A 22,684-nucleotide genomic window follows, 5' to 3' on the forward strand; every position below is an offset into this window, starting at 1 on the left:
AAGGGAGATGTAATTTAAGTGCAGAAAAGGAAATCAAGACTCCGTGTCTTTATGTCGTGGCAGTGAAATGGCAGAGCTTAGACACCAGCCCGGCCCTAGTGCCTTACAGACATTTTCCTCACTTTGCCTTTATATTTTGAATGACTGTCAGTTGCCTCGAGATCCTAAGTGTAGCAGCATTGTAAAGAGTGGTAGCTGTGTCCCCTCCACTAGATCTAATAGATATCCTTATTGTTTTTTAAGAGGAAAGAGCCCACCCCCAATTTTAGTAACTAGTTTTGGGCTAAAGCACTTAAAGAGCAGTCTTATACTTCCCTTTAAGGTAAACATGTGTGGGTTTGCAGCCAATAGATGGCTAAACACAGATTTATGAATAGAACCAAATTTGACTATGATGGCCTTTTATTAAAAAAAAAAATTCTGGGCTGGAGGGATTGCTTAGTGGTTAAGGTGTTTGCCTGCAAAGCCAAGGGACCCAGGTTCTATTCCCCAGGAATAGATGCACAAGGAGGCGCATGTGTCTGGAGTTTCTTTGCAGCTGCTGGAGGCCCTGGCATGCCCATTTTCCCTCTCTCTTTCTCTCCCTTTTTCTCTCTGTCCAACAAATAAATAAATAACAATAAAAAATGAGGCCAGGCATGGTGGCGCACACCTTTGATCCAAGCACTCGGGAGGCAGAGGTTGGAGGATTGCCATGAATTTGAGGCCACCCTGAGACTCCATAGTGAATTCCAGGTCAACCTGAACCAGAGTAAGACCCTATCTTGAAAAACCAAAAATAATAAATAAATAAATAAATAAATAAATAAATAAATAAAATTTCCCCAATGTGTTTTGCTTTTCCAAATAGTCATGCTGAGAGAATTTGGCCAGGTAAACATGGAGAAACAAGCAAGAACCACTGAAAAGAGACTGGTGATGCCTGGCTACTGTGCTTAGCACATAACTGACCTGCAATGAGAGTTACAGGGTCCTGCATGAGCTTTACCATGGGTCTCTGTCTGCATGCAAGAAATTTGTATTTAATTCTTCTGTACTAGGTTTTGAGCATCAGCAAGTTTTTTTAATATTGAGTATTTTTAACATGCAAATATGCTTAAGAACTACTTATCTAATATTTGGGAACAGGGGTATTGAAGTCAAACAGATACGAAGTTACCCTGCAACTTTAAACAAGTTATTTTTTCTCTGCAGACTTTAGCATTCTTATTTCTAAAATGCAAAGAATAACACTTGTAGGCTATTTGTGAGAATTAAGTAAGACTTCTTTTTTTTTTACTTAAATGTTTGACATCATATTGCCTGGTTTGTTATTTGATCCCATTACATATAAGTTGCTATGAATATGCATCCCACATTTTTATTACCTGTATAGTGAGGAGGGCACTTTACAAAACAGAGGGGAAATAACTCACTATGTACACTTGTTATCTTGTCCACAGTGTCCCCTTTAGTTCCTTGTGCCCTTCTTACCACCTACATGCTGACAGGCATTAGTTACTTTCATATCTCTATCACTTGTAGCAATACTTCACAGGATCATCTTGAGAGAGGAAAGGTGAATTTTAGCTCCAATGTACTAGAAAGTTTCATGCTATCATGTCAGGGAATGCATGGGGAGCAGTTCAGTTCATGGCCACACAAGCATGTGGTGTTGGCTGTTCACATGACAGCAGGCCAGGAACAGAGGGAGGCAGGAATGAGGAGCAGGAATGACCTTCGAAAGAATCCCCCCAGGGACCTACTTCTTCCAGGAAGGCTCCACATCCCAAGGTCTCCACAGCCTCCCAACCTAGTGCCAGCAGTGGCCAACAAATATTAAAATCATAAGACTGTAACAGATATTATAGATTCAAGCCATAACAATATATGTTCATATCTTAGGTTAAATCTCAAAGAGATTCATCCCTCATCCTGGTCCTGCACCAAGCATCACTACTCTGTTCTTTTGCACCCTAACATTGAACACTTGAAAATAAAAAAAAAAAAAAACCCAAACCCAGGGAAATGCTCATGAAAGGAATGGGGATACGATAGATTATTGACATGTAGGCTTAAGAAATAACAGGCAGAACTCTGCAAACAGGCTAAAAACTAACGTGTCCCTACAGTTGATTACTATTTCTGCCATTGCTTGGTGTATGAGTACAATTGTTAGTAGCTTTCATCTTAGTGGAGAGAGAACAGAACACTGCTGGTTGAAGACGGCTGCAGCTGTAAGTCCTCTTAATTTTCTCTGATTTTCTTCTGTGAGTCTTAAGTAAGCCTTCATACACAGATGAATAGCTAATATATTTTTAAGGCAGACATGGTTTTATCACTCTATTTGCATATTTCCACCTATCTTTACCAGGAATACTTTTTAATAATTTGTACATGATTAATTTCCAATTTATATCATTTTTTAAAATAATACTACCCCATGTATCTCTTGAAGCAAAAGTTAGTTTTCGTGCTGGACCGGGAGGAATTATCCAAGTGTCCCATAAAAGTATAGATGGTTCTATTTTCCTTGACTCATCTCATAATACATAATGAGTCAGGTCACATGCCTAAAATTTGGGGATTTTTGTAGCATTCTGTCACTTACTAAGTTTTGGGGCACATAAAATACTATTTGCCTGGCTTTTAACTTTGTGGATCTTACACTGTGCCTGGCAAGGAGATAGGAAGGACATTTTTTTTCCATTCAGCTTTCACTCTGTTTTGAAAGGAAAAGTTGAAACAGAGTCCCTACTGAGATTTTAACATGTTCCATGGTGGTAACCATAGGAAATAGAGAAACAGGAAATTTTTGGACAGAAGGAAGCCAAGGAGTCCAGCTCAGCCTGTGCTCACCTCTCAGATACCAGTTGTAAAATTATTTTTATCTAGATGCACATCTAATGCTTTATGTTTCTGTAGTTTTTTCCAGATAATAGAGGAATATTACTGATGTTCATGAAAAAGATTGTTTTCTCAACAGACCTCTGTTCTTTTTTTCTGGACAGATCAATGGAAACATTCAGATGTTAATATGACTAAATTATGGTAGTTTGCATTTGGAAAAATCCATTTTATTATTTAAAGGGATTCTCAAAGGATGCCAATGATAAAACCCATATAAAACTCCAGATATGGAGAAGCATACTTATTTTACACAAAAATATAATGAGGAGGACAGATTGAATACATTTTTCTTCATTAATTTTGTGGCAATTTGAAGTACTCAATAATATATAATAATCAGTAAATAATGGTTTGATTTTCAGTGTGATCTGGGATTATATTATCTTTGCTTGCTTGCTTGCTTGTTTGTTTTTGTCAAGGTAGAGTCTCACTGTAGCCCAGGCTGACCTGGAACTCCATCTGTTGCCCGAGGCTGGCCTACTCACTGAGATCATCCCACCTCAGCCTCCTGGCCTGGGTTAAAGGCATTGCCACTATGCCCAGCTCCAGATTATCTTTTTAAAGTTAATCATTTTCCAAACTGGAGTCTCACTGAGCAGTATCTGAGCTTCAAAAATTTACACACGTTGACAAGAGCAGGTCTTATGAGAAGGGTCTGGCTTAAAGGTCCAGTGATGGTTCACTATGGCTATTCATCTAATCGAAAAATGAAAGATACTAAATTGTTTAATTTTTATTTATTTATTTGAGAGTGACATACTGAGAGAGAAAGAGGCAGAGAGAGAGAGAGAGAGAGTGAGAGAGAGAGAGAGAGAGAGAGAGAGAGAGAGAGAGAGAGAGAGAGAATGGGCGTTCCAGGGCCTCCAGCCACTGCAAATAGACTCCAGATGCGTGCACCCCCTTGTGCATCTCGCTAATGTGGGTCCAGGGGAATCGAGCATTGATCCAGGGTCCTTAGGCTTCACAGGCAAGCGTTTAATGGCTAAGCCTTCTCTCCAGCCTAGATAACTACAATTTTTGAGGAATGTGTAACTTGACCAAATTTTCTTTCTTCCTTGAATTCCTAATGTTTGATACATGGTGTGAGTTAAAAGGGTTTTGTGACAGTGGGAAGACCTAGTGAAATAGAAGAGATTTGCAATGAAAGTGTAGCTCACAGATTCAATTGTACCTTGGTTGCTGGTGCAGATTCATGGGCTGTATCTCTATAGGTTGCTGTCACTGGCTGTGTCCCATGATAGTGCTTGTGTGGGCCTGTGGTTCTTCATTATATCCAGCTCCCCTAATGAACAGACTGCTGATGTTCTTGAAACCACACTGTGAATTTTCTGTCACAGTCATTCAGCGCTCAAGCACTCAGGATATGTGGTTTCTGGTTATGGGTAGAATTAAAGAGATTACTTAATGTTCTATTCCATAAAGGTTCAAAAACAGAACATTTTATTTTTTTCATTCTGATATCTTAGAAATTTTCTGTTTGTTCCTACTACATTTGCATGTTTTTAGCTTAGGAAAGAATACAAATAGATCTGTTTTGTCAGAATTTTTACTTAATTGGCATTATAGGATCTTATCAGAATAGGGAGTCTTACAAATATTGGTAATTTTTTCTTTTTATAATGTGCCCAGATGTCTTCACAAAACTAAAATGCATTTTTAAAAAATTAAATGAACAGTTCTACTTAATATATTTACTACATCTTGACACACAAAGACAGTGGCATCTAATCTAACCTTTCTAAAATCCTCAAGTCCATAAGGGTAAACAAAAAACATCCCAATTGTTAAGAAATTTCTCCCTCTCTTCTCTCTCTCTCTCTTATTCCACATATTTAATTCCCTTGTCATTTTACATTATAAATAAATAACAAACCAATTTGGCACATGCCCACCGATTAAAAATAAAAGTTGTCAGAGTGAGGGGAGAAAGACAAAAATATGAATTATTAATTACAATATTAAGCAGCACAAAAAAGCCTAACATGAAATGATACTACCTAAAAGAGATTTTATCAAAATAAAGATGAAACAATGACTTAACATTTATCGTATAGTTGCATTGTTGCAATTTTAAGTGATAAATATATCTACTTTATTTAACATGCTTGCATCAAACTTGATGAATAGATATTTAATCATTGTAAGTGTTATTTATAGGATATGTATAGAATTTATAGAATCATATCTTAAAGGTATGATTTTAAAGTGATGTATTAAAACAATACTGACCTACCAACTGCATTTACTGTGACATTACTTTCATACTTATTGTTATTTTTTTTTAATGACCAGTACTCAAAAGAGCAGAAAGTGTAATATTTTCAAGGTGATCCTGAGCATTTACACAGGTCCTATCAGAATAGGAATGGTTCTTTCTATGCAGAGGTTTGCAACAAATAGATATTGAATAGTGGTTAATAATATAACATGGCTTCTCATCACAGTGCAGGGATTTATTCTTAAGCAGTGAAGATATTGGGAACATTTCTACCTGTCTTTTCCTAAAACAGAGATAGCAAGTATGTATGACTGATGTGAGTGCATGTAGATGTTTGTGTGTGTGTGTGTGTGTGTGTGTGTGTGCACGCTCGTGCACACGTGCATGTTTCCCCAGGAGCTTGCACTTGGTTGTGGTAGTCTAATTGTTTATTTCTAATACATTTTTCATATATTTTACAAAAATGCCTTTTAATATTTATATTTAAAAAATATAAATTTCTAGAATATTTTAAACTTATATACATTCTGAGAAAAATTATTTTTACAAAAATATTTTATTTATTTGAGGGAAAGAGGCAGGTATATATACAGAGAATGGCCATACCATGGCTTCCAGCCACTGCCAACAAACTCCAGATGCATATGCCACCTTGTGCATTGGGCTTATGTGGGTACTGAGCAATCGAACTTAGGTCCTTTGGCTGTGCAGGCAAGCACCTTAACCACTAATCGATCTTTCCAGCCACCCTGAGAAAAATTTTTTATTGGCTAGTACCATGAATAGTAATTTTGGTTCTGTTTAGCATTATTTTGACATTATAGAAAACTTCCTTGACTTGTAAGTTTGCTTGTTCCATGTCAATTGGTTTTGTCCTTCCGCCCTTCATGGTGCATGCTTTCATGCATGATGTTGCATCTCCTCTTCAGTGTCCTTGGCAATATCTTTGCTTTTAATTTTTTTTTATTATTTTTTTATTTAATTTTTATTTATTTATTTGAGAGCAACAGACACAGAGAGAAAGACAGATAGAGGGAGAGAGAGAGAATGGGCGCGCCAGGGCTTCCAGCCTCTGCAAACGAACTCCAGACGCGTGCGCCCCCTTGTGCATCTGGCTAACGTGGGACCTGGGGAATCGAACCTTGAACCGGGATCGTCAGGCTTCACAGGCAAGCGCTTAACCGCTAAGCCATCTCTCCAGCCCTGCTTTTAATTTTTAAATGAATTTAGTGCTGATAGGAGTTGAGGCAGGTCTATATCCAGACAAAAGGCAAAAACTTATACATCTGCATTTCCTTTTATAGTAAACCAACTTTTTTTTGTTACCTGCATGAATCATTAGTGACCTATTTAAGAAAAATATTTGTATCACAGCAAAATTTGGCTTTGTGACAACATGGGTTCTAATTTTAATTATCTTATCTATGAATTCTAACTTTGCTTCTTTGAAAAATGCATTAAAAATCTGAATTTCTATTGCTGTTAACACCAAGTAATTGTTGAGCATCCCTTTTGTGGTTGTATGCACAAAGATACCAATCCAGTACTGTAGGTTCTCTCTAAAAAAAAAAAGTACAATAAAATGTTTCACCATTCTAGTTCCTATTTGATCAGAGAACTTCAGTCCTTTCAGTGTTCCTATTTAGTATATATTTTTATTCAGACATAAGTTTTCTGACCCCTGTAGTTTTCAGAGCTCTAGACTATAGCCCCCAAATTACTGTGTAGTTGTGATCTTGAATTCTTGAACCTGCTTTCTTTGCCTTTCCAGTACTGGGATTACAGGTATACAGCATACAGCATTTTTTGATTTAACATTAATAATTCTGTTTCCCTCTAATTTTGGCAACCTGTAGTCCAAATAAATTTTCATAATAGTTTGTTGTTACTTGAGTTTTACTTCTTATACTGAGTAGGAATGAAAAAAAATTGCATAGGCAGTGATAAAAAAAGAAAAAAGAAACCTACCAAAATGATTCCTGTGGGTCTACATGATGAATGAGGCAGAGATGAAGACATAAGCCAAAGAACATTTTAGAATCAAAGACAAAGAAACTTTAAAAGAGCATCATTCCAGAATGATGAAACATATAGATAATAAATTATGACTTCAATCTGATCATAGAAAAACAAACAAAAGAAAATAAGTGGCTTTTAGACAAAGTTACTAATCACATTCAAGTTTTATCACAAGCTTTGCAAATATTAGGTAGCCTGCTAAACAACATGTATGTATAATTTCATTTAGTTTTATTACAAATTCATGAGAATAGTTATTTTATTATTTCTTCCATTTTACTGATTTAGCCAAGTTAAGTAATCTCCCCAGGGTTATGGAGGAGCGGAACCAAAATGGAAATTGAGGTATATTCTTAACCTTTACACTGTGGCACCTTTCAAGTGACAACCTGTAGCTATTAGCTTCTTGGTGCTTGAACAGATCATCTGGCCAGAAGCAGCTAATGGAAGGAAAAGGTTCATTTCAAGCTTATAGTTTATGTTTTGTTCGTTGGTTTTGTATTGTTTTTCAAGGTAATATCTCATTCTAGTCCAGGCCAACCTGGTACTCACTCTGTAGTCCCAAGCTAGCCTCACACTCATAGCGATCCTCCTGCCTCTGCCTCTCGAGTGCTGGGATTAAAGGAGGGCATCCCCCCACCCAGCTCAAGCTTATGGTTTTAAAAGTTTCATTTGGGTAGAGAAAATCAGGGAAACTAGCTCACAACATCACAAATCTGCAGCAGAGAGAGAGAGACAGAGAGGGAGAGAGAAAGAAACAAGAGCAAGCTGGCTCTGAACACCTAGCCAGCTAAACTAGTCAACCCCGAGCTCCAGCCTATATCAGCTGGGCACTAAGTAGGAAATGTAATCACAAATACTCGAGGCAGTGGGGGATATTTCACATTCAAACCATGGTCCACATAGACTCATTACCGTCTCACAGTGCAAAATGCACTCAGTCTATCTTTAAAAATCTCAATGTTTATAAATCCCAACATTCTTAAAAAATATAAAATCTCTCCTGAAATAGTCTCTTCACTGTGAACCCTGTAAAATCAAAATAAAAGTTGTATATATCTAACATAGAGTAAATATTCTCATTCTAAAAAGAAGGCGTAGCAAGGAAAAACTGACTCAACATATGAACAAAAACAAGTAGGGCAAACATCACATATTGCAGCTCTGGCATCTGGGAACTGTGATGAAGTCCTATGGGCTCTAAAAGGGCCAATTCTATACCTCCATTGTGCTACTTGCTTAGAAGGCAGATATCTATATAAATAAGAGTGACTAGTTTTCCTTGGTGGCCATCTCACAGTCCTAGCATCTTTGAAATCCTGATATTTCTAGTGTAACTCAAGGTTTATTTTCCTAGCTCCATCAAGTACTCTTATAGGGTCTCCATGCAGGGATTCAATGCTGCCTCATATTGTCAGAACTGTACTTCCTGAACCTATTTCCTGTATTTTTCTTGCTTGTAAAATCAACACCAGGCAGACTTTAACACCAAATTTGTAAATCCACGGCTGGAGAGATGGCATAGCTGTTAAGGTGCTTGCCTGCGAAGCCTAAGGATTCATGTTTGACTCTCCAGGTCCCACGCAAGCCAGATGCACAAAGTGACACAAGAATGAAAGTGTGCACATGTGTGGAGTTAGATTTCAGTGGCAAGAGGTCCTGGTGTGCCAATTCTCTCCCCCCCACAAAAAATAAATAAATAAATAAATAAGATTTTAAACATTTGTAAATCCAGGAAAGAATGAAGCTTGACGTTGAAGAGCAGGAATTCTTTCAGCATTCTTACTTTAAGACCCTTCTTTTTTAAAAGGATGTGCTTTCTTTGTACTTTGTGCCTTTGGTGGGTTAGATTTTGTCTTCAGCACATCTTTCCCATTGTCCCAAAGCAGTACATCTGGCCTGTCTTTAATAATGGAGAGCTCTTTAATAATTGCAGTTTAAGGGTCCTAAAAGCAGTCTCTCTGTGCCTATAACTTTGTTTACTCACATTTTTTATCTCAACATTACATGTTTTTTATATCTTTCTGTTCTATATGTTCTTCAGACATACCAGTCCACTTCTTCTAAATTTGATCTAACACAGAGTCTCAGAACATGGGTAGAATGCAGCCAGTTTTTCCACAAATAGCCCACTTTTAACAAACTTCTTTCTTTGCCCTTTGAAACCTCATAAGCCCAGCCTCCACAGTCTACAATTTTCTCTGTATTTAGGATTCATAAATTCTCACAGAATAGCCCATCAGTGTTGGCTCTCAGGGCTGTAAAGTTTCTCTAATGTACCAAATCTTCTATAATCCTCATGCAAATAAACATAAAGGACCAAAAAACACATGGTCAGATTTATCACATCTGCAACCCCACTTCTGATACCATATTTTTGTAATAGTTAGCTTATTATTGCTGGAACAAATCACCTGACTAGAAGCAACTCATTGGAGGAAAAGGATTATTTTTGGCTGATGGTTATGAAGGATGTTTCATCCTGGCAGGAAAAGCCAGGCATCATTTCTCCACATCAGCAGGGTGCAAAGAGAGAGTGGGACCTCAGTGTGACAAGCATGGCTGGCCCATAGCACGCCCAAGGTCCACTCCCATGAAACCTCTCCTATCTTCCAAAGGTTGCACCAGTTTGGGATTAAGTATGAGTTTTAGTCACAACCATATGAGCCTAAGGGGGGACATTGTACTTTCAAACAATCACATGTTATTATTTGGTTTTAGCTATGTCTATTTTCTTTCTTTTTTTGTTTTTGAGAGAATAAGTCACTCCATGGTGTAAAAAATCATTAATCACTGATAAGTTGTTGCATTTGGTAACATTTAGTTTTTTATTTACAAAAATCTTGTCTTCCAATCTTAGAACTTAATTTCAGGATTTCATGAACACTGGTTAGCCTTTCTGTACATATTGAGCTTTTTTTTGTTTAGTTTTTCGAGGTAAGCTCTCACTCTGGCCCAGGCTGACCTGGAATTCACTCTTTAGTCTCAGGGTGGCCTTGAACTCACAGTGATCCTCCTACCTCTGCCTCCCGAGTGCTGGGATTAAAGCCATGCGCCACCATGCCCGGCTCAAATTTAGCTTTTAATAATGCATTGCTCTCCAAAGTATTTTTATTTTTTTAAATTTTGTTCATTTTTATTTATTTATTTGAGAGTGACAGAGAGAGAAAGAGGAATATAGGGAGAGACAGAAAGAGAATGGGTGTGCCAGGGCTTCCAGCCACTGCAAATGAACTCCAGATGCGTGTACCCCCTTGTGCATCTGGCAAACGTGGGTCCTAGTGAATTGAGCCTTGAGCCAGAGTCTTTAGGCTTCACAGGCAAGCGCTTAACCACTAAGCCATCTCTCCAGCCCTCCAAAGTATTTTTAGATTTCATGTAATATATTTTAAGTTGCATGCCATTTTGACCATAATTATAAATTAATTTAAAGTATTTTAAGCTGGGTGTGGTGGTGCACACCTTTAATCCCAGCACTCAGGAGGCAGAGGTAGGAGGATTTCCATGAATTTGAGGCCACCATAAGACTACATAGTGAATTCCAAGTTAGCCTGAGCTAGAGTGAGACCCTACCTAGACAAAAAATAAGTTTTAAAAAACATTTTGATTATTTAACAGCTGCATAATCTTTTTCATAATTATCTTAATCTTGAAGTTATAAAATAGCTTGAAAACCAGTGATTTAATTCAAACAAACTTTTAGGAAATAGCCTTAGTCTGTTTAGTATTCCATTCTTTTCTTTGTTATTAATGTATTTGAAAGAGAGAGAGACAGAGACTGAGAGGATGCATCAGGGCCTCCAGCCACTACAAATGAACTCCAGATACATATTCCACTTTATGCATCTGGCTAATGTGGGTCCTGGGGAATTGAACCTGGGCCTTTGGCTTTGTAGGCAAACACCTTGACCACTAAGCAATCCTTCCAGCCCTGTATTCCATTCTTATTTAGAAAGCTTAGCCTTTAGGAATGTTTTATCATATAAGCTTTGGTATGTTTCAATTATTTCTTTAGGTCAGGCTCCTAAAATATATGAACTTGTTTCTTTTTTTGCTTTGTTATCTATATGACTTAATATTGCATATTATCATTGAGGTTTCTCTGAAATCTCTTAGCACCATCTATATACACTAGAGAATTTGGACAAATTCAGTTATCTTATTTTCAGTCTTCTTTCTTCAAATTCTCCTACATACTTACTTGTTCTTCCACCTCTACAAGATGATATAGATAGTAAAATAATTCAGTGGATATCAAGACATGGTTTTTCCCATCATTCTCATTTTTTTTTCTCATTTTATTTTTCCTAATTGACATTTTCCATATTTTACACTAAATGTATTGAACTTGGAAAAGAAATCCAGATCCAGTACATTCTCTTGGTTAGAAATTGTCAAATTCCCACAGTGAAGACAGGAGAAAGAGAAGAGGGGTAGAGACGAGATGCTTCAGGAGATGAACGCGCAGAGAGGCTGTGGGAGAACAAGCCACATGCCTGAGAGGAGCACCGAGCTCCGGCCTCACCAGCGCCTTCTCAGGAAATCTGTCCAGGGCTCTCTCAAGAGTGACTGACCAAAAAGTCAGAATTGCCTGAGTAGGTCCAAAAATAGAGAGATATATAAGCTGTGACATTGGCTATATCACAGTCATCAAGAACCAGGATGACTCTAGCTTTTTACCCTTCTATAAGGTTCTGGGCATCCATGTAGCCTTAGCCATTAGGAAACCACTAGTAGACAAGTCAAACCTTTCTGAGCCTCCTGTGCAGTGAGCCAGTGACTACATGAGAGTAAATACACTATACTGTGAATTCACACAACCCTCACTAAAGCTGATTTATAAATGGGTAACATTTCCTACTAACTTATTTGGAAAAAAACATTTTTAATAATATACGTGTTTACATAAAACCAATAAAATATCTGTGTGTATTGGAACATTTTGCTTTTATGTCTGAGGGACCACTTACTTTACCTCCTCTTTAGAGTCTGTTGGAACATTTATTTTATATTCTCTACTTCATTCCTGTTGGAGCATTTATGTATGATTTGTTTGTTACTTTTATCTGTTGATCTTGCCCTCCCCATATGCTCATGTCTGACTGGCCTAGTTTCCCACATTCACTATGTGATCTCTAGCCCTTCTTAAATATTAATTAGTGTAATTGAATTCCCTCCAGTATTTCTAACCCCAGGCACCTGAATTTCAGTGTTTTTATTAGAACTGATTTGTACATTTAAAGCCCAAGCTGCCTCCCCATCCCCCACTGCCCAAACAACTTTTCTTGATTAGGTAAAGGTCGGATCCATGCTTGCCTCAGAGAAACTCTTCATGGGAAAATAAAAGCATTATACATTACCACCTTTTACAGCTAAAGGCTGAAAAAAGTACAAAGCCACAGAAATTACCTACAGGAAGCAGAAAAAAATCTAACCTTCTCTAAGTACGCTGGTATGGTTGAAATATGAATTCATATGGTGTGCAGAACAAAAGCAAAGCCTCACGTGGACATCTGCTCTGTCAGCACAGACGGGACTTGAGGCCAACACTGGGTTTGGAGTCCTCCACTGCTTGGAGCTCTGTGTCTATCAAGCATGCCATCTCTGGGTGCTTTCGTGACTGTACGGGTATGACCATCCTGAAGAAAAAGCAGGAAGGAGGAAGAGATCCTGGGGCATGGGAATGAGAACAGTAGAATGGTAGGAGGGTTTATCAATGAGATAATCAATTATTGACCTTCCTCTTTCAGGAAAAGATAAGATCATTAGACACACTTAATGAGTGTTGATGCTTTGGGTCTGAGTGAAACTGAAAAAGAAATTATTAGGCAAATAGAGATATTAAAATGTACCTTATCAGGAAGTTCGTGAGGACAACCAGATTAGTGTCAAACCTGAAAAAGAGTCTAGAGTGGATTAGTAAGGTAATAAACAAAGCCTAAAGAAATGAGTTCTGCTGGGTGAAGAGAATGTCTTCACTGAAAGCCAACACTATGTGATCTGATATCTCCTGAGCTACATGCACTGAGAGGTTAATAGCTCCTACAAATACAGATAAAATTAATGCCATGTTGAATGACCAGTGTTGGATGTAAATGAACGGTTCAATGACCAAGGAAAGGGGACTCCTGTGGCTTTGTACAGTGATGCACTAGGCCTTAGTTCACTCACTAAGTGTTTTAGTGACTTAGATCAATCTATATTCACCAATTTACAGATGATAGGAATCCAACAAGAAAACTTGTTGAGTAAAGTAATCAAGTTCCCAAGACATGTTCAAAGAATGTAATAATGAACCATATCTAACCAGATAACATTTACTTTATATTTTATTTTTTATAGTTAATTTCTTTATTTGGAAAAGAGCAAGAGAAAGAAAGAGAGAGAGAGACAGGAAGATAGAGAGCATGGGTGTGCCACAGCCCCTAGCCACTGCAGACAAACTCCAGATTCATGAACCACCTTGTGCTTTGGGCTTATGTGGGTATTAGGGAATCAAACTTCAGTCCTTAGGCTTTGCAGGCAAGCGCCTTAATTGCTAAGCCATCTCACTAGCACCAGATAGCATTTTTAAATGAGTAAATGAAAGATGCTGTGTTTATATTTCCAGAAGAGTGCTTATGAATGTTATGGGGGACTTACAGCTTAACAACCCTACAAAGGAAATATAAACAAATAGAAACATCTTTAGGTATAAATGACCAAGGTATTAGAAAAACAAAGCATGTCATGTGTGGAATGGCTAAGGGAATGAAGATTGTTTGGAAATTCAAGACGGAGGACTAGACTATTTTAAGATACATGTAGAATGGACACAGAAGATAAATTATGTTGCTTTCTTCTATTACTCTAATGAGTAGGTATGAGTGACAAAACCTATAATAAAAAAAACCAGACTGATTAACACAGAAACTAACTTTTTGTTCTGTGATGAAAATATAAAGAACGGAAACATTGTACTAGAGGATAGATCTAGGTCAAGTTGCCAAAATGCCACCTATTGATTCTTTGTCACTTGGGATATTTTTGCACCTCACATAATCCATTTATCTAATTGCGCTTTAAGAACAGATTCTACTTTCCAAATAACTGTGAAAATTCTAATGCCTGTGTTAGCCAGTAGGACTGTCACAATAAAACACCACAGAGTAGGAGATTAGACAATAAAAAATGTATTTCTCACTAGAACTGGTGACTAGAAGAAAGATCAAGATCAAGATTGGTTTCTCATGAGGACTCATTCCTTTCTGCCAGGTGACCTTCTTCTTGATGTGTCCTCACATGAACTTTGCATTTTATGCTCATGGGAGCACCTCTGACATCTCTTCTTTTCCTTATAAAAAAGACAGGACTGTTGTAGTAGGGCCCCACCCTTATGACCTCAGTTAATCTCAGTAACCCCGCCAAAAGCTCCATTGCCAAATAAACACGCACTGTGACTTAAGGGTTCATCGTATGAATTTTGGGAAATGCAATCAGTCAATAGTAGCTAGTAGCCACACATCTCTAGTTCCTAAAGCCAATGTGTTTAAAAGTAGATAATTGCTTTACAAGGATGATTTTAATATACAACTTTAAAGACACTGCTAACATTAATATTGCGCCAGTATAAAAATAAAATCCTAGCAGGGTGTGGTGTTATATGCCTCTAATCCCAGCACTTGGCAAGTAGAGGCAGGAGAATTAATAGTTCAAGGTTGTCCTCAGAAACACAGTGTATTCAAGACTAGCCTAGACAACATGAGGCTCTGTCTCAAAAATCATCATCATCATCATCAAAGAATAAGGCCTCCATAGATCATCCTTGAAATACTGTATTCTCTAAAAGTGCATAGTAGCAAGTTAGTTGTTTGGTATATGAGGCAGTTATCTTTCAATAAATGTTTCTTTAATATCCAAAAATCTAACTTAATTTTGCAAATATTTACTTATTTTCTAGACCTCCCTCTTCTCCTGCAGCTCAAATTCCCAGTGTGGCTTCTAGGTAAAAAAAAAAAAAAAATCTCTATCTCCTCCAAGGAAATCTTGATTTTCCAAACTTTTAAATGCTCTTAGGCATAAACTGTATTATGAAAGTATATGGAGACCATACCTGAAAACTAGCAAAAAAAAAAAAAAAGTGTGTTAGTCTCTATAAGAGACTTCTTCAAAGTCTAAATTTATAGCTTTGTGATTTGAGTTCAGAACAAGAATGGAAATTTTGTTCATGGACCCTCTGCTGTTCTTTTTTTTTTTTTTTCTTGTTTTTATGTGCATGTGTTTCCACTTACTGTGAAACTAAATGTTTGAGGTTGAGACTATGTCAGAATTTAGCCTTTAGGTTGGCTATTCTCTTGGTTTATCTTTCTCCCAAAGAATACTCTAGTGTAAACATGGTTGCATTGACTCTTGTGTCTGTGGAAACCCGGGAGTGATTTTTAAAAGTCAGTGTGCTAGGCTGGAGGGAGGTCTTAGCGGTTAATGGAGCTTGATTGCAAAGCCTGACTGACCACCCAGGTACCCACATAAAGGCACATGTGTCTGGATTTCCGTTGTGGACACAGGAGGCACTCGTGGGACCATACTCACCTTTCTCTCTCCTCTCTCTCTCTCACCAGGTGCTAGTGGGCCCATAACTTTCCTGTCCTCTCCCCTCCCTCTCTTTGTCCCTTTCTCATAAATAAATATTTTTAAAGCATTAAAAAATAAATGTCAGTATTCTAGACCAATGAAATAGCACCTCCTCCCATGGCCAGCTAACGTTTGAAAGATGCATTCCTTATGCGTTCTCAAGGAAGAACCGACTTAAGGCTAAGTGAGAAAAAGAGGAGTGGAGCGCAGCTGAGTGGTCGGGCACTTGCCTAGCATGCCAAGAACCTGGGTGCCAGCACTGAAAAACCCGACCAAGAAAGCTGATGCTGTTAGTGGTTTCAGTTCTTGGCAATTCTGTGAGCCTCCTCTTGAGGGCCGGTTACTGTAACTACACATTTACAAGGAGAATTGAGTCTGTGGTTTGCTGAGAAAAGCACCGACCCTTTGCACCTGTACCATCTGCATCCAGGTCGAAGCTTTCCCCAGGGCGATGATCACATGATCTGAGCTGCTTTTTACATGCTCAATTTCACCCAATACAGACATTTCCTAAAGATTAACTCCTTTCTTTTCCATTGATCCCCAATTCTGTCCCCTTCTGATGGGAATTAAATTAATAGTTTTCCTACTTCCCTACACTTCAGGAATCTTAAGACAATCCAATAATATTATATTTGTGAAAATGTAAACTGAAAAACACTTTATAACGGCTATTTCATTGTGCTTATGAGTGAATGGGGATGCTTAACTAGAAATAGAATTGGGACCGACCAGGATTTCACAGTGATGCTCTTTCCTAAGAGACATTATAGGCCTCATATTGTTTTCTATTTAGACCTCCTGACCCAATCAGCAAAATAAAGTTACTTAACAACAGGTATTAAAGTTTATATCTTTTTCTGTGGTATTTTCTGGAGAGCATGAGAAAAAAAAAAATTAGTATTTTTCCCAATAGTGTTGTGTAACCTGTCCTAAAATACCTGGACAAGTTCTTAACCCTTTTATCTATGGGGACCTGGGCCCGTCATGCTTACTATCATTATTTCTCTTGTGTTTGTGGTAATTGTTGTTATTATTAATAATTATACGTTTTGAATTATGCAGCATCTCATTGTAAAAGAAGATAAATGGCTTGGAAATAAGCATGCTGTTGTTGTTGAGTGGGTTTTTTTTAAGGGGACGGGAAAGTTTCTAGTACCTTAAATCCATTTTTAATATTTTTCCACACATATCCATACATGAATAATCACATATAACATTTTATCTCTTTTTTTAAATCTGCCTTTGAAAACATAATACTGACATGTGTAAATGCTGCACTTTATTTTCTATAAGCATTTTGTTTTAAATTTTTACACTTTATAATTTTATTTACTATATATTTACTATATAGAAGTTTGTCTAAAAAAGATTCTAAAGTAGAAGGTGAGAATGATTAAATAGTGGCTTTCATCAAAGTAGAAAAGTCTTATTCCCTCTACTTATTTCTGATTGCCTGTTGAGAAAAATAAAAAGGTGATCTAAGGTGGGTTGGGAATAGTTTATGGATTGTAGGGCATATATTTAAGTGTTGTCCATGCTCAAAATGTCTAGCACTGATTGACAGAGGCTTTTTGGAATAAAAACTCCACCCTCCTCCTTCATCATGCTCTTAGCACTGTTATTTTTGATGATTGAATAGAGGTAAAAGAGGTTATCTTTGTATTTCTAGATTGGTTAGCCTAGACTTCTTCTGACAATGGGTCTCCTCATTCACACAATTAAGATCCAGTAGATGGGCTGGAGAGATGACTCAGCAGTCAAGGCACTTGCCTGCAAAGCCTAGAGACCTGGGTTGGATTCCCCAGTACCCACATAAAGCCACATGCACAAAGTAGTGCATGCATCTGGAGTTTACAGCAGTTGGAGGCCCTAAATGTGCCCATTCTCTGTGTCTCTCTTCTCTTATCTCACTCTGCTTACAAATAAATAAATAAAAATATTTTTTAAAGATCCAATAGAGAGATCACAAGGTCAAAGTAAGAAGTTTGTTTCTTAGGTAATCTCCATATAAATTCTTCTATGACTTAGTATAAAAGTGGGAATGAAAATTTACAGGAAATGAAAATAACTCCTAAATTATTTATTCCTTTCCTACATTTAGGGTGTTTTTCCACTTTTAGGAAAGGACCACCCAATCCTGACTTACCACCTTCTTCTGACTCTTATCTTTTTTCTTACTCGTGAAGCAGTGGGTTTCAAAGTGATTAGCAGTCTTTGCATGACCTAGGAATGCTTTAGAAATGGGAGCTGGACATGGTGGTGTACTCCTCAAATCCCAGCATTCTGGACACTAAAGTAGGAGGATCACTGTGAGTTTGAGGACACTCTGAGACTACATAGTAAATTCCAGGTCAGCCTGCACTAGAGCAAAACACTATCAAAAAAAGAAAGGGAGGGAGGGAGGGAGGGAGGGAGGGAAGAAGAGAGGAAGGAGGAAGGAAGGAGGGAAGGAAGGAAGGTAGGAAGTAAAAGAAAAAGAAATGGAACTCCCTGGCCTTACCCTGTTTTACTGCATAAGAAACTTTAATGTTTTCTTGAGGCAGAATCTCACTCTAGCACAACCTAAACCGGAGCTCTGTAGCCCAGGCTGGCCTTGAACTAATTAGTGAGCCTCCTGCCTCAGCTTCCACAGTGCTGAGATTATTGGCCTGAGCCCCTACACCCAACTCTGAGTAAGAACCACTGGGTAGGGCTGGAGATACGGCTTAGCGGTTGAGGTGCTTACCTGTGTAGCCAAGGGACCCAGGTTTGATTCCCCAAGACCAAAGTAAACCAAATGTACAGGGTGGTGCATGTGTCTGGAGTTCATTTGCAATGGCTGAAGGCCCTGGCATGCCCATTGTCTCTCTTGCTGTCCATCTGCCTCTTTCTCTGGCTTTCTCTATTTCAAACAAATAAAATAAAATAAATTCAAAAAATAGAAATAAGAAACACTGGGCAGGAGTGCAGCAATGTAGTTCACTCTGAAATTCCTTTCCAGATGTGAACTCAAATTTGAGATCCCCTGTTCTAAAGAAATGCTAAATTTAACTGAGAAAATACTTTTACAAAAGCTCTAACCAAAAGATTGCAAATGATTTTTTGAAATTAATACTTCCATTTTTCTGCTCTATACTTTTACCTTGAAATGATTATATAACAGTAACCAAACTTTTTTTTTTTAACTTCTGACGGACAGCTTATATCAGTAGTACCCCCACCCTCCCTAAAATGGTCCTTATCCTGTTCTGTAGCCAAATATTACTCTCTCTGGATGACCCAACTGAACTCATGTTTATAAATGATTACCAGTTATGCCAACATTCTCTTAATTTTGTCTTCATCAAGCTCTTAATGTCTGTGCAGTTCGTTTAAGTCTTACCTCTGATATATTTTGTGTATACTATAAAAACTGCCAACTCTTATAATAATAAGTTGCATTGATTCAGTGCCCACTCAAGTCATCAAGGCTTCCTCAGAGAACTATTGTGACTGAGTTTCTGAGGCCAGAAGTAACTAACTATAGCTCATGGAGTATGTGTTGAAAAGCTTTTCATTCAATGGGACACTTGACCACTAGTCCACATTGCCTTGTAATAATGTCACCCTCTCCACCTTTGGATGTCATCTTCAGCACCGCTTGTTTGTATGATTAGTAGCAATTAGAGGCCACAACTCCCTTGTTACATCTTATACAAAAGCTCTGAGAACATCGAGTCAATGGATATCAGTTGGTGTCTTGTATTATAAATGCTATGTACATTTCTAAAATTTCTCTCACTTTTCATTCCTTAGAAAATACTGGGAGTATAAATAGTTAAAACTCTCATTAGATTTAGAACAGTCTTCATTTAAGGTTAAATATATTCATTGGAGCAAATTAATTTATCAATTGCATTTAAAATATTCAACTCACAATTATACATTGATTTATTATTGTCACTAATGCATTTTGGAAATGCTTTGTTCTACACTGCATTTAAAGAGGGGAAAAGCTGCTTTTATTTATTTAGCGAATTTACCAGTTTTTAGAAAGTTCTTTTATTCTTTTGTAAGAAAGAAAAAGGAGTTGATAATGAAAATGACCCATGTCTGTATATTTGCATGTGCCCACTGGTAATTTAAAAAATGAAGATAATACTAGTAGTTAAAAGTTAATTTTTTAGGAACTATGTTTAATTGAAGGAAAATAGATTTTTTTTAGCTCAGTATAATCATACTGTAAGAACATATTATATTTGCATGACTGATATTCATGTAACTAAACTCTGATCAAAGGAGTAGAAAGTGTGAACTCTTCCAGATAAGATAATACTGTGTGATCATTTTGGAAATAAATGATTATCTAATTTCTATCCTATGTGGCTATCCTTACGAAAGAAAGGCCCCTTGATTATGGTCAGAGTCACCTAGATGGTTATTAAAGTGCATATTCCTAATTTCCACCCATATGAACTGGATCAAATCTCTTGGAGCCCGTAATTTGCATTTCTAAGAGTCACTTCCAGATGATACTTTTGGTCAATAAAATTTGAAAATGATTTCTATTTGAAACCAAATCTCACAGAAAACTAATCTATGAGTCCAAAAACTGATTTTAGTCATAAAGGGTCAATTGCCACCTTCTGTAATTAGTATATCTGCTTTCAGCAGGTCTTTCTTGATTTCTGAACTTTTCATGTGCTAGGGACTCTCAAGTAAATTAATATAAAACCCCAGTAGCTCCATGTGATACATATTCTTGATTCCATTTTAAAGATAAGTTTATTGAGGCTTAAAAAAAGTGAATGCCTTAGGATTGCCAAATAAGTAACTGAATTCGCTTCAATTCCAGAGTGTGTGCTTTTAAACTCTGAAACAGGGCTTAGTTAGAATGTAAAGACAGATCTTCTCGATCCTGTCTTTCTTGTTCTGAGACACCTGCATAGAGGAGGGGTTAACCTAGATGACAGCTAATTCCAAGTTTGTTTCCAAACTCTGAGATTCTATGATGTTAGGCAACAGTCTTCTATCTCAAATTATATGGTTGCAGGCTCGGTGCCGTCATGTGATCAGCGCAGTCAGTCAACCATCACCTCCAAGGTTATCAGGTAGAACAATGGAGGCTTAGTCAATATAGATCTGACTGTTTTATACCCTTCCTCCTCCACTGCCCTTTGGGAACGGGAGTATATATTTTCCTATGCAAAGGCTACTAGAATGAGCTTTTTATCTTCTAATGAAGAGATTTCCCACAACAATATCAGGCCTCATTTCCCTCAACAATGGCTTGTTTTGATAAATCTTTTGCAAATACAGCTGGTTTACTCTGTAGCTGACTCACCAGTTCTTAACTCTGGCTATATGCTCACATCACCTACTGACTTAAGGAGTGTACAGGTTCTTGCCTAGAAATCCTGAAGATTCTGAATCATTTAAGCTAGAAAGGGGGCTGGATGCCTCATAGTTGCATCTATGACAATTATGAATTGAGGGTCAGTGATCCAACCTATTACTCTGCAAAGAAGCTGGCGATACCACAAGTTTAAAGAACCACTGAAAAAAGTTCAATGCCTTTTCATGTCCTACAATGAGTCCTTTGAAATAAAAGTAGAACGTGCAAGCAAAAAGTAAAGCTGTTGCTTGAGCCATCCCAAAATTCAGATTGATTCTAAAATAATGAAATACAAAAAAAAAAAAAAATGCCATTAGAGCACAGTGCTAAGTGGAATTGTGGGGACACCATTTATAAAATATGGTGGATTTGGGGAGGTTCTGCCCCCCCTCTAGTTTTTTAAGTAGGGTCTCCCTCTAGCCCAGGCTGACCTGGAATTCACTGTGTAGTCTCAGGGTGGTCTCCAACTCATGCAATCCTCCTACCTCTGCTGGGATTAAATGCATGCTCTCCACCACTCTGGCCTGCTATTTTCAACAGATATTTTTGTAATACAAAGTAGAGTAATAGAAATGCAGCATGCTTGAACCTATTTGCATTTCCTTTAGAAAAAAAGTAAAATAAAAGTGAAGGATATAACCTTGTAAATGTATCTTGAGCTGATATTATTTTTGCTAGTTAGACAGATGTGGGGCCACCAGTCAGAGATTCCAGACTAGCTATCAAGTCATAGCTCACTCTTCAAATCCCAGCATGAATAGAAATGATAAAGAGCTACCTTTCGATTAATTCTGCCCTGGACTTTAGACGAAAGAAACTGCAGTTTAATTACTGAGTGAAATTCACTTTGTCTGATCTGCCTGTCTTTGCTGTAATGTCATAATATAATCAGCATCACCCCCATTTGAAACACGGAGCTGTGAAGTCCAAGGACCTGTGTGATTGGAAGAAATAAAATGATGCTCAAACAACAACCAGCCACGGTGCAGCAATTACTCAAACCTTGTTTTCATCTTTGTCATTTTCCTATTGGCTTGTCATGACAGCAACTGAGAAAAGGGTAGGAACAGACTGATTGAAAAGGAGGGTGACCTGTTGGAATCAGACAAGGTGTGGGAGGGAAGAGCCGAGCTGTATAAAATCTTGAGGCTAATTAAACTTTTTTTTCTTTAATATATATTCCACTGGCTGCTGCTGATCCCACAAGTCCAACCTAAACCATTCAGCTGATATGTCTCCCAGCAATTAAAATCTCTTCTTCAGTTGAAAGTATAGTTTCTACTTCTCAGAAAATAATTTATTTTTCTTTTAAAACTGGCAGTTATTTGGCATATTTTTTTCCTTTAGGTCTCATTGTAGGATCTTATAAATAAAAAAAAAAAGGTGTGAAGATTTTCTTTCATCAGAGATAATAACCTTTGGAAATGCCTTTATGAATTTGTATGAACTCCTGCCTTTACATAGGACCATCAGCTCCACATATATACCTTTTATTTTCTGTTAAATATTACCCCATTCAACCCACAAAACCCAAAGTAACTTGTTCTATGTTGGAATGTGGCTAAGGCAGATTCGAACCAGAAGTGGCCTGC

At 37.5% G+C, this 22,684-nt stretch overlaps 1 protein-coding gene and 1 non-coding gene across 6 annotated transcripts in view; both read left to right on the top strand.

Moving 5' to 3' along the window:
* Zbtb20 (zinc finger and BTB domain containing 20) overlaps window positions 1-22,684 on the top strand; it is a 770,503-nt gene that overhangs the window by 334,342 nt on the left and 413,477 nt on the right. The window lies entirely within an intron of this gene.
* On the top strand, window positions 12,889-12,933 carry LOC123460503. Its single transcript, XR_006637052.1, has one exon. It is a non-coding gene; the product is annotated as a small nucleolar RNA SNORD56 (small nucleolar RNA).

The sequence above is a fragment of the Jaculus jaculus genome, chromosome 4 (assembly GCF_020740685.1).
Source record: "Jaculus jaculus isolate mJacJac1 chromosome 4, mJacJac1.mat.Y.cur, whole genome shotgun sequence".
In the NCBI taxonomy this organism is placed as follows: domain Eukaryota; kingdom Metazoa; phylum Chordata; class Mammalia; order Rodentia; family Dipodidae; genus Jaculus; species Jaculus jaculus.